Source organism: Eschrichtius robustus, chromosome 6 (genome assembly GCF_028021215.1).
Source record: "Eschrichtius robustus isolate mEscRob2 chromosome 6, mEscRob2.pri, whole genome shotgun sequence".
Taxonomy (NCBI): Eukaryota; Metazoa; Chordata; class Mammalia; order Artiodactyla; family Eschrichtiidae; genus Eschrichtius; species Eschrichtius robustus.
In genome coordinates this window covers 119604943-119617364 of record NC_090829.1, presented here as the reverse complement: position 1 = coordinate 119617364, position 12422 = coordinate 119604943, and the positions used below count along the sequence as shown (strand labels likewise).

The window sequence follows — 12422 nt, the reverse complement described above, 5'->3', positions numbered from 1 at the left end:
TATGCAAAGGTAGCGAATTGCTTATCTAAGGCATGTCATGATTGCTTTACATGGTTTTCTTTTTTTCCCCAACATTTAAAATCTGAGCCCATATTCAAAAACTGTGAGATTTCACATAGAAATTCCAATATTTAATTCCCTTTACCTTTAGAAGTTATGGCTACTGGAACATACAGTTAGCTAGAATATTTGACTGCAATGAGCAGAAGCAGCCCCTGGATGTTGAGCATGTGATCATCTGTTCCTCAGTCCACACCACTCCCTATTGTACAATACTGGCCTGTTATACCCACTTTTGTTATATTCATGGGTCCTAAAAATACTTGAATTTACAACCCTGGCCAAATAGATAACAATGACTGGGAGAGCTTTGAGAACAAAGACAATGCAAAAATATACATCTGAAATACTAAGGTTCAAGCTCTGGTCAAGCAAAGGTCAACAAAACAAGCTCAAAAATGTATTTAGAAGACTGACCAAGATCCTTTCCTCCTTCCTGATTTGTCCAGTAAAATGTATGTAAAACCAGAGTTTGGGGCTAGTGACTTCTGCAAGTCAGATGAGGAGAAAAGCTATTATGCAGTAGGTATTACATTCAGTTTCAAAAGAGACTTTTACACCCACTAATTTTTCATTTTCCTGTTAAAAAAAAAGGAAATTGGTACATATGTTCAGATATTTTAAATTAACACTACTATTGAATTCAGACTAATGTGAAATCAGAGATTCTTTCAGGCATAATTCAAACTATTAATAACTCTACTTTTGCTGGTTGAGATAATGTCAAAGATTCATTTAAATGGCATGAGTAGCAATTTGCATTATATACAAGTATTAAAAGCAATATTCCCTTTCTTCTAACAGAATTCACACAAAGAACTGCTTCTTTTATATATTACTTCTATTTTGTAAATAACCATCCATACTTTAAATCCACAGAGCCAACTTTCTTACTGTCTTACCAATAAAAATAATGTCTTACATGTGTATAATACTTTAAAGCTGACAAAGTGTTTTTAGATCCATATGAGGTAATGTATAAATAAGCTCAGTACCATACAAATATTTTTCATAAATTTATAAATATTTTTCTGAAACACTTAACTTGTAGGTCTGATTTTAAGCATGAATGCCTCTAAGAATCATTAAAATTCAGTTTAAAAGAACTTTCATTATATGTCAAAAATCACGTGTTTATATCCTTTGTATCCCATTCACCAGAAGAATTAATTATTACTGTATGAGCTCCAGAGATAATAGGCAGATACTGGAACCTTCTTCTTCTGGTAAGATTAAACATTTCTACCTGATTTCTCCCCCTTTTCACACTTCAATCCAATTTAGCACCTACTAAGTTCAAATATGAGTAACCCACAGTCATTACCCTCTAAGAGTTAACAGCAAGTAGGGAAAAAAAAGATAAATGCAAGATGAATTTTTATATGTGACATAACATGTGTGATGAGATCTATTTTTCCGCAAAGCGTTAAAAAGATGTAAGACTGGTGAGAATGAGGATGAAGGGAAATGTCTCTTTGAAAGCTATGGAAGGAGGTGTGTCATGTGGTGTGAACCTTGAGAAAAAAATCAGAATTTTACTTTTACATACCTAAAACACGGTTCCATGAACATCTATATTATTAGCTTTTCTTTCCGCTGACCATTTATGTGCACTTACCTAATATTTTTTTATGCCTCTTTACTGTAACACTTTTCCTTCACTCCTTAACTTCCTAATTCAATATACAAATGAGAATTACTCTTTTGTATGCCTGCCAAAAATGTAATTAAGGAAGGCCTGCTTTCATTCTATTATAAAATTCTATTAAAAAAAGTTTAGAGGGCCTATTAAATAAATCATGGTACATCAAAAAAGTTGTCTAAAATGCAGCCATTAAAAAGGATGAAATAGATAACATATATTGACTTAGAAAAATTTTCGTAATTAAAATGTTAAAAAAACACAGAATCATGCATATGGTATGAAAGCATTATGTGCACAGATTGATATTGATGTTTATGTATATAAAGAAGGAATCTGGAAGAATAAACACCTAAACTTTATTAGTAGCTAACTTTGAGGGAAAGATCACTTTCTATTTAGTATAATTCTCTAAGTTTTTAGTTTAAATAATTCAAACAACAAAAGTATTTATATTGAAAGAAATACAAAGTATAGACCATCTATTTTCCCCATTCTAAGAATTAGAAAAATCATTGGCACTTTTTAAGTCAGTAGTTTCATTCAATAATTTTTCAAGAATGAAAAATTTAACTCAAAACAAATGTTAGAAAATGTTAAAATCATAAGTTATATGAAAATATAAATTCAAATTCTTAAATCAAATTCCAATGAAGAATAATTTTAAAAATTATGTTTATAGTAAGGCAGATTTCTAATTTTATTAGCATTAAGGCCAAAATAATTTTTTGTCAATAACCAGCAATGCTCACTATTTTCTGTCAATATACCAAAAAGTATCAGCGATAATCACCTAGAGGTAAAAGACAGCAAATGTAACAAACTCATGAATCCGCTTTATCATTTTTTGATGCTTTAGAAACTGGAAATAAAAATTTTTCTTTCAAAGTATAGTAGACAACATATAATGATTAAATAAGAATTCATAAAATCTCAGCTGTTCATCAGAAAGTGATACAATGACCCATCACAAAGGCAACTATAGGTTAGAACTAGAATGTAGCAGCTAGGAAAATAAAGGATTTCCAGACCTTATACAACTGCAGTATATCTCAGTTGGCCTCCCCAGAGCCACACAAGGCATTCTTTCCCATCACTGAGGCCCACTTGTGTCACTCAACCAGATCACCAAAAATAAATACAGATGAGGAAACTTAGCATCCTAGAGGCACCATGATCTGTCACCCACAAATCTCATGAACAGTGAGCAAATGATAGTGTACAAACACAGCATAAGAGATCATCAGCTAAGGTAAAATAAATGCAACCTGCCTTGCCATCTTTGTGGCTCCTAGCCCACTATTGATTTTTATGTTATTATTGTTTTGTTTTTGTCTTATGTTTTTAATCTGTACCATTCTGCCTCTTTTAGGCATTGAGCGGTTTGTCTTGAATTAGAAAAGAGGTGCTAGAATGAAGGAGTGAGAGGTTGACCTACATCTGAACAATTTGCATATGATTTATCACAATTAAACAATTTGGTTTGAAATAGCTACAATTAAGCTATTATCAGAGAAGTATTTACTAGACTAGAAATTCTAAATTTATCTTCACATACATCCTAGCCAAGAAAAGGGCCACATTTTCTGGCACTCTTATTAAGAAAAGCTAATACTGAAGTAAATTCTTCCAAATTAACATTTATTTTACTGAATCACGATAGCTAATTATACTTATGGCTGCTTTGGTTGTTTCTTCAAAAATTACAGTTTGAAAATAAGAAGAAAGCTATGAAATTATGGTAGGCTAGAGAATCTCAGTTTCTAAGAATATATTGCATATATTAGTATACCTAAGTATATATATTATATAATTATCTTCCTGATATATGGAAATAGTATATGGTAATGTCAAACTACCCTAAAATTATGAAAAAGGTAATATAAAAATGTAAAATAATGAATAAATTCTATCTGCAGTAAAACATAAACTCTAAAAGACATAATAAACTGTAGTAATATGTAATAGTATGGAAGAAAAATTCAGACTGATGATTAAACACTATGTGTTGGATGATTTCAAGTTTAACAGGTAAGTAGACATAACATTTTTCAGGTTTTCAGAATAAGCAACATCAATTCTATCTATATCTAACAAGGGGAGTGAAGTATTAAAACATAGCTAAAACAAATACAACATATTTTATAACCAAAAAAAGGGTTCTTTTCCCTACCTTGAGGCACGTGAATGGTTCTCTGATTAACCTTCAAGGATACCCTAAAAAACAAATGGAAAATAGATGACATAGAGGATAATAAAATAGCAGGATTGCTTTAGCATTATTATTAACATTAAGTGTTAGTGGTCTGTTTGCTGGGGGTTAGTCTATTTACCATGGCAAGGCATCAATTGTTCCATCCACAAATGATTCTGGCAACACTGAAGGGCACACAAGTATTAGAATAAAATATATATGTGGATTGAGCACTTTCTGCTGTCTGTAGTACGTGGACATTGTGATGAAGACTCTTGTTGTTCACAACTATTAGCCAATTTAGAAATTTTACTATTGACAGTTGGTAAAGGTGAAAAGAAAAATGTAAAGTCATGCCATATTACTAAAATGAAGCAAAACAACCAAAAAATTTACAAACACTTCTAGATTTAATAACACCTTTTTATATCATTAAAAATACAGGTACTAAAATTGTAGTCCATTTTGTGGATATGATCACAAGATTTCAGCTTGGAGTGAAATCAAGTCCTAGGTTCCAGAGTTTTAAGAGAGTTATTACCTGGCATAGGGAATTACTGTAAGGATATTCTAGTGCTCTTCATTAGAAAAGAATTAATCTTAGAACTAGGAGGTAATTTAAAAATCAACTGGTCCAACATCCTCACTTTGCAAAACAAAGCAAGATCCCATAGCTAGCTCATGGCAGAACTAAGCGTAGAATTTCCATCTCCCAGCCCCATTGTTATCCCACAGCATTAAGTTACTTAATTCTTTGTAACTTCCAAGACTGGAAAGGAGTAGAGGGAGTGGAATTGTGTATTCTGCTCTGGATAAGTTCCGTCTTCTTGATGAAGCTTCATACTTCTACCTGCATAAATGACCTATAGCATCAACATTTATTGTATCTACCTCATTCAAAACTCCATTCCTTCGTGAAGGCAGATACAGTCCTCCCTTGGTATCTACAGGGGATTGGTTCTACCCCTTCCCCATGGATACCCAAATCCCTGCATGCTCAAGTCCCTTATATAAAATGGTGCAGTATTTGCATATAACACATACACATCCTCCTATATACTTTAAATTTTTCCTTCCTGTTTACTGAGATATAATTGACATATAGCACTACATAAGTTTAAGGTATACAGCATAATGATTTGATTTATGTACATTATGAAATGATTTCCACAATATGTTTAGTGAACAGCCATCATTTCATATAGACACAAAATAAAAAATAGAAAAAATTTTTTTTTCCTTGTGATGAGAACTCTTAGGATTTACTCTCTTAATAACTTGCATATATAACACACAGCAGTGTTAATTATATTTATCAGGTTGTACATTACATCCCTAGTACTTATTTATCTTATAACTGGAAGTTTGACCTTTTGACTGCCTTCCTCTAATTTCCCCTCCCTAAACCCCCCACCTCTGGTAACCATAAATCTGATCTCTTTTTCTATGAGTTTGTTTGCTTGTCTGTTTTGAAGTATAATTGACCTACAGCACTACACTAGTTCCTGGTACACAGCAAAGTGATTTGATATGTCTATACATTTCAAAATGATCACCATGATAAGTCTAGTTATCATCTGTCACCACACAAAGATATTACATAATTATTGACTATATTCCCCCCACAGTCCATTTTATACCTGTGACTCATTTATTTTGTATCCGGAAGTCTGTACCTCTTAATCTCCCTCACCTATTTCTCTCCTTCCGTATACTTTAAATCATCTCTAGATCATTAGAATACCTAACACAATGTAAATGCTACGTAAATAGTTGTAAATACAACATAAATGCTACATACATAGTTGTCTACATAGGAAATTCAAGTTTTGCTTTTTGGAACTTTCTAGAATTTTTCTTTTTTTTTTCACTACTTTCCCAACCACGGTTGGTTGAATCCATGGATGCAGACCCGTGGATACGGAGAACCACTGTACCAAAGAGTTAAATGACAGGGTTCTAGTCTTAAACTACTTACAAATCAGAGAAAGTAGGAAAAAAAAAAAATCAAGGAAAAAAGCAAGAGCTACAAAGCTGACAAAAGCAGTCATTAACACTACAAGCAGGGTATGAGAGAAACCGCACAGTAGTTACTTCACATAAAATCTGTTTTCTGGGCAGCTTTCAAAGAAAGTCTAACACTGCTCTTTAACAAATGCTTCCCCTTTCTAGGCTGATCTGTATTATTGTAGGCAGTAATGAAATCATCTGCTTTCCAGCTAGACTTCTTTAAAAAAAATACTTATATATTTACAATCATTTGTGATTCTTAATAAAATATAATTTTTGTAACAATAACAATGGTTTATTAAACCGTTTCCTGTAAATGCTTTCAAAAGATGGACTGCAACCCCTGGCCCAGTTCGCATTGCTATTAACAGTGACCTCTATGTTTTCAGAAAGCGCAGTAACAAAGTCAACATTACATAAGCATAGAGTCCGCCCCTGCACTATCAAGGCCTAGAATTTCAAGAGACTGGGAATTGAGCAAGCAGCAATGCAATAGCTGTTGGGATGTTTTCTTGTGCTATAATCTCAGGCACAGCTTGTGTGTGCCCTGCTGGAAGCTCACAGTATCAGTGTAAGATGCCACTCCCCTTGCTGGACAAACTCAATGATTAATCCATGTTTCCTTTGCAGAATGTCAAAGGATGAGTGTCATAAGTTTAAAAGTTATATCGGATATAAAAAACACATTAAATAAAAAGTGTTTCCAAAATGTGAAATTTAAACATTTGGAGAGTTTGAAGTGTATCTAGCCAAAGCAGCTAGTGTCCCTAAGAAGATAAAGCATTATTAAGCAATAAGATGTATTTGTTGGATTTTATTGCTCCAGTTTTTCAGTTCTGCTTAAATCATGTAGAAAGAATTCTGAGAAAAAAAATTTTTTTTGTGAGCCAAAGTTTAAGCAACTTAACCCAAACATATTTAAGAGAAATAAAGTCACAGAAGGAATTACAAGGAAATATGGTCTTTGAAATTTCAGTAATCATTAAAGTATAAAATGTTTCTACATTTTTCTATAAGAAGCTATATGATTATAGTTCAGCACTCTTACAGATATATAAATATAAATACACACACAGTATTGTGGATGGACACAATTATATTGTACACAAGCAAATATGGTTAAACACTGAAATACATACTTCTAATCCATTATGTATTTTATGTTCTCAAATATCCTTGACTAGAGATTAGAGTTTTGGCTTTTTAAATATCTCTAATATCAGAGTTATGGTAAATAAACATGAATACAAGTTTCAAAGTGGCATACATGGTACAAATCACTGCCAATTTAAGGCAAGATTACCATAGTGTGCAAGGCAAGATTTTGTAGACAGTTGGAGAAGGACTAAGAAGTAAATGTCAAATTACTATTTTTAATACAAAGTTAATTAGAAACTCTCTTGTTCTCTGCTCTCCTCTTCCACTGAGGAGACTACTGCTTATTAAAGATGCTACCAAAAACACTTAAAAGATATCCTGTTTTAGAAAAATGCAGTCTGAACAACCAAGAGAATTTAAAATATTGTATAAAATATTATCTAAGCTTTCATTCCCAAAGGGTTTAGTTCTTTCATTAGAATAAGATGCCACAAATGTATATTCCACAAAGAAAGTTGCTCAATGCATTTGAAGAAGAGCAAGTTTAGACCTTAGCATTTCTAAAAAAGTACATAGGAACAACCAACTTTATAATGTGTACACTTTACACCTCTTACACAAAATACGCATGCTTCTTATAATGAACATATAGAGAATTATACTTCACATATTTATTAAAATAGAATTTGATAGTATAGTATTACCTGTAAGTCAGCTGGGTTAAAAGCTTTTTGATTGTCTAGATAAGTCTTCTTATTTTACAGATATATAAATGAATTAAGATGTACACTACAATATTTACAATAATTAATAATAATTATTTAATAATAATAATTATTTAGGAATAGTGGACATGAAAGCATTCACATTTTGAGCTTTGAGGTTCACTTCCAGGTCCTCTTCATATTATATGATGTCTACTAGTAGTATATTTTTACTTGAAAACCCCTGTTCTTCTATATGGTCAACATAGAAGAATAACACAAGATTAAAAAATAAATCTCCATTTAAAAATACTAAATTTCTGACATTATTTGTAAAGCATAAATTTTTGTTCATAAGAAATAAATGTATTGTTTCTGCCTAGCCTTTTACACGACTTATTTTCTCTTCTATACACTATAATTGGAATAACCCAATTCTACACGTTGAATCCAAGTCCACAGTAGGGTGAGGGTTATTGTTAGTCTCTTGGGTTTGGTCTCTTTAATAATATCAATAAGTTGTGGTTTAATTAATGGCTCACAGATCCTTCTCACAAAAGGGTGTAAGACCCAGTGCTTTTATAGTATTATAACCACCTTCACTCCCTAACAGTAAGAAGGTCTAAATCATTATAAGCCCACTCCTGACTTTTCAAAACCTGCAGCTTCCTTGCATGGTGATAGCATGGTTTAAGAATAGTTCCAACAGTAACTTCATGGTCAAGGATGGCTCTAGAAGTATTCTTAAGTAAGCTGTAAGAACCAGGCTGAGGTCTTGTCAGTTGATCTGGGAAAAGCAGTGGTGCCATCGCAATGACAGATTGTCAGATTGTCATGTTGGATACCTTTCTGCAGTAAAAATCTCCATGCACGGAAAATGTGCTGCATTTAAAAAATCACACAGTTCTAGGATGCATAATTTTTAGCTATACTTATTATATACATGACGAAGTAAGTTTAATATCATTTATTAAATGGACATACACACTCTCTTTAAATGTATTTTCTTGTGCAATAAATTAAATGCACAGTATTTTATTCCTAAAATATCCCAACTTTTATTTTGGGAAATACAAAATAATTAGTAATTTTAATTAAGGGAAGGTTACATCCAAAATAATAAATTCCTGTTCGCACAGAGTTTATATACTACCCAAAATAATAAACTAATTTATACATAAATATGGAACATAACAGATGGCTATAAATGCTATGAAGATAAAGAAAGCAGGGAAATGGGAAAGTGAGGAGCTGGTGTTAAGATTTTAGATAAGGTGGGAAGATTAGGAAGATCAGGAAGGAAAAGAACAAAAAGAAGAAATCACACTGACTCCTGGAGGCTTATCAGCTATCACCTAGCTATTATGGTATTAGAAACGTCTGGGCCTGAGATTTTCCTTCATGTCACCATGTGATCTTGCTGTAAAATGGGATAACAAATACACTTTTCAAATTTTTGCAACACATAATTGATTGCAAAAATATTATAGATAAATATCTGAAAAGAACACAGTGATTAAAGAAAATGCACCAGAAAGGAAATTACTGAGCTTCATTTAGCTTTGGACACCATCCTAGGTCATTTACACATATTAGTTAAAACTCATAATTATTATTTCCATTTATGGATAAAGAAATGGATACTTAAGAGGATTAAATGACTTCCTAACCTCGGAAAGACTGTAAGGGGCAAAGGCAGGGTTTTGATCTGGGTCCCTGTCGCTCCAAAGCCCAATTCCTGCAGCCCCACCTTACTGACCCTCTGAAGATGAAACACAAGGCTCCATCAACCATAAGGTCAACTCTCTCAATCTTTAATATCTAGTATAATAACTTTAATGCTTTATGTTTCTGCCATATGTTAAAATTCTTTAAAGCATGTTCCCTAATTACTTACTGCCACTCTTACAAAAGTTATGAAGTAGGTGTTATTCAGGAAAGTGAAGACAAAACAGTTATATGATCCTTATGTAACTTCAGCTAATTGCTACTGAGAAAGATGGCATTAAACCTTAAGTTAGCAGACTCTGAATCCGTTTGTTTTTCTACTGTATCATACCGCTTTAAACTTTGAATTAGAAAAGTGAGGCAAAGGCTTTCCAAACTGGAGATGCAATTCTGTTTTTTGTTTTTTTTTTTCCTTGAGGTTGAACCTATGTAGTAACAAATATAAAAGAATTGAAAATCAAGTTCCCTCATTTTCTGATTTTAGCATTCTCACTCTCTTTCATAAATAAGCTTATTTTACCCTTCGTTTTGTTCCCTGGCCACATTCAAACAAATCAACTTAATCAATTCTAATTTGGCAACATAAAAAGTTATATGTCAGACTTGATGCAATTCCACCAATGCTTTGGCATTTGCATAAAAATATGTATGATTCAGTTAATTGTTTATATTACCCATGATTATCTTAAAAGCAAATGTCATTATTAGCTATACATTTTTTTTCCTCAGAATTCATCTATAGATATTATAGTCTGGGCACAATTATTTTTTTCATAGTATGACAACTGAATTTTAGATGTTCCAAAGATTAAGATTTAATAGTCTCCCAAGTTCAAGAAAGAAACTGCTCTTGTTTTATGATGAATATAAGGTAGCTTATTCTATATGGTGTCAATTTGAGTTACTTAGATAAAATCTTAGTTGCCAATAAATTTATGCCTCAGTCAGTAAATCACTTGAGATGATGGAGTAACTTGGTAGCCCTGTTTTGTACACAACTAAAGAGAATGGATCAAGGACCAAGTTTGACTAACACCAACATGAGCTCCGTGGCAAACAACGAACCACATTTGTCTTGAGAGGTATATTAGTTAACTTTTGTGGAAAATAATAAAACACCAGAGGAACGAGGTAAATCATTGGGAAATACCAAAGTCAGAGGCAAGTGCTCAAAAGAGCTTAAACCAATTTTTGGAATTGTTTGGCATCCTTCCGTATACTCATATATTTTCATCAAGAGTTTACCTTTATCACTTCTTCCAGGTCTTCAGTAGTAGTGAATCACTTAGAGTATGTTCCTTAGACAGAAGACATACCCTACCTCCAAAATACTAAAAGTTTATTCTTCACTGATATTTGAATTTTAAATCCCCTTTTTGGAAAAATCTGTAAAGTTCCAATCCTCAAATGACACTCCAAAAGGGTGATTTTTTTAAACATCTTTATTGGAGTATAATTGCTTTACAATGGTGTGTTAGTTTCTGCTGTATAACAAAGTGAATCAGCTGTACATATACATATATATTTGTTTTAGCAAGGAACATGCCCCTCACATGTCCTTTGCCCGGGACTTCTTAATCTTGAAATATTTGAAGCCTCCAATTTAGAAAAGGATCATAAACATTGCACGGATACAACAGAAAACTGGTAAAACGGCATATAGGAAGATACTTGATTACACAAAAACAAATTTTTTCTCCACAATAAATGAATTAGTGAGTTACCACAATTCTCAAAGCCATTGAAATCAAGGTGATTGCCCAACCTTTGTCAAAGATGGTAACACGCAGGTTGCTGAAGGTGCAGAACATGCAGTTTACTGGGAGATCTCAAACTTTCTAGCCAGTGAGTTCATCTACAGATGATAGCAAAAATTTCACCTATGTCTATACTTCGAGTTCTTTAAGTATAAAGACCTATCACCACTATTCTCCCCATACCTAGCAAATGGTAGATGCCAGTTTAAAATTTCTTGACTAAATGGAAATTCTTAAATTCTTCAAAACATAGATCCAATCTTGTTACTCCTACTCAGGCTTAAATGTCTTCCCATTGGTCTTAGAATAAAAACCGACATTCTCAACAGAGTCTACAAGGGCCTGCTGGTTTAGCACCCACCCACTTCTCCAGGCTTGTCGCACATGAAACTCCTACCATACTGTTGGTGCTAACCTAGATTCTTCCAGGACCTTGCAGACACCAGCCTCCCTCTCACAGACTAAAAACATATACATTATATAATGACTTTTTTAATACTTCAAAATACAAATGTACAGAATTATCAAGAATTATAAAACAGGCTCTAAATCTCCAACCCAGATTAAATAGGCATTACCATTTTGCCAAAGTCATCTTTTTATCTAGCTCTTGAAATTAATAAAACAGGGCATAGCTCACTATCTCTCTTCATTCAGGGATCTGCTAAGAAAAGTCTTCCCTTACCACCCAATCTGAAATGGCATCCCTCCCTAACTGTTCCATCGTCCTGTTTTGCTTCATTTTTCATAGCATTTATTACTACCTAACATATATTTATTTGCTAAAATGTTTATTATCTGTTCCCCTGTTTAGAATGTAAGCTAAATAAATGTCTTATTGTAGCCAAAGGTCTACCCAACATATTTCATTTCCCCTCCATACCACCTCAGATACCAATAACAGTCTGAGGTCAGTGGGTGTGCTTTCTATGTGTGGCTTTTAACTTTTATAAGAATGTGTGTCTTCATAACAAAGATATTGCATAGCTCCTTTCCCTTTCTGTTTGCCCAGTTAACATTTATCCGTCCTCCAAATGTCCACTGATGTGTTACTTCCTTAGACAGGATTCCCCCACTACCCTGTTTATTCCTCTGCACTCCTTCTTCTCAGCAATTGTGACAGTTAACATTTTACTTTTGTTTGTGTGAATACTGAATAATCTGCCTCTCTCTGCCACTAAACTGTAAGCTCTGTGAGGTGGGGTCAATTCTTTGTTTTGCTTATCATC

At 33.1% G+C, this 12422-nt stretch overlaps 1 long non-coding RNA gene across 4 annotated transcripts in view; it reads right to left on the bottom strand.

Moving 5' to 3' along the window:
- The window catches only part of LOC137766014 (uncharacterized), a 371274-nt gene that overhangs the window by 103971 nt on the left and 254881 nt on the right, over positions 1-12422 (bottom strand). For all 4 annotated transcript variants that reach the window (XR_011074258.1, XR_011074260.1, XR_011074261.1 and 1 more), the window contains one exon: positions 3876-3919. This is a non-coding gene — a long non-coding RNA (uncharacterized lncRNA). The remainder of the gene's footprint in view (positions 1-3875; positions 3920-12422) is intronic.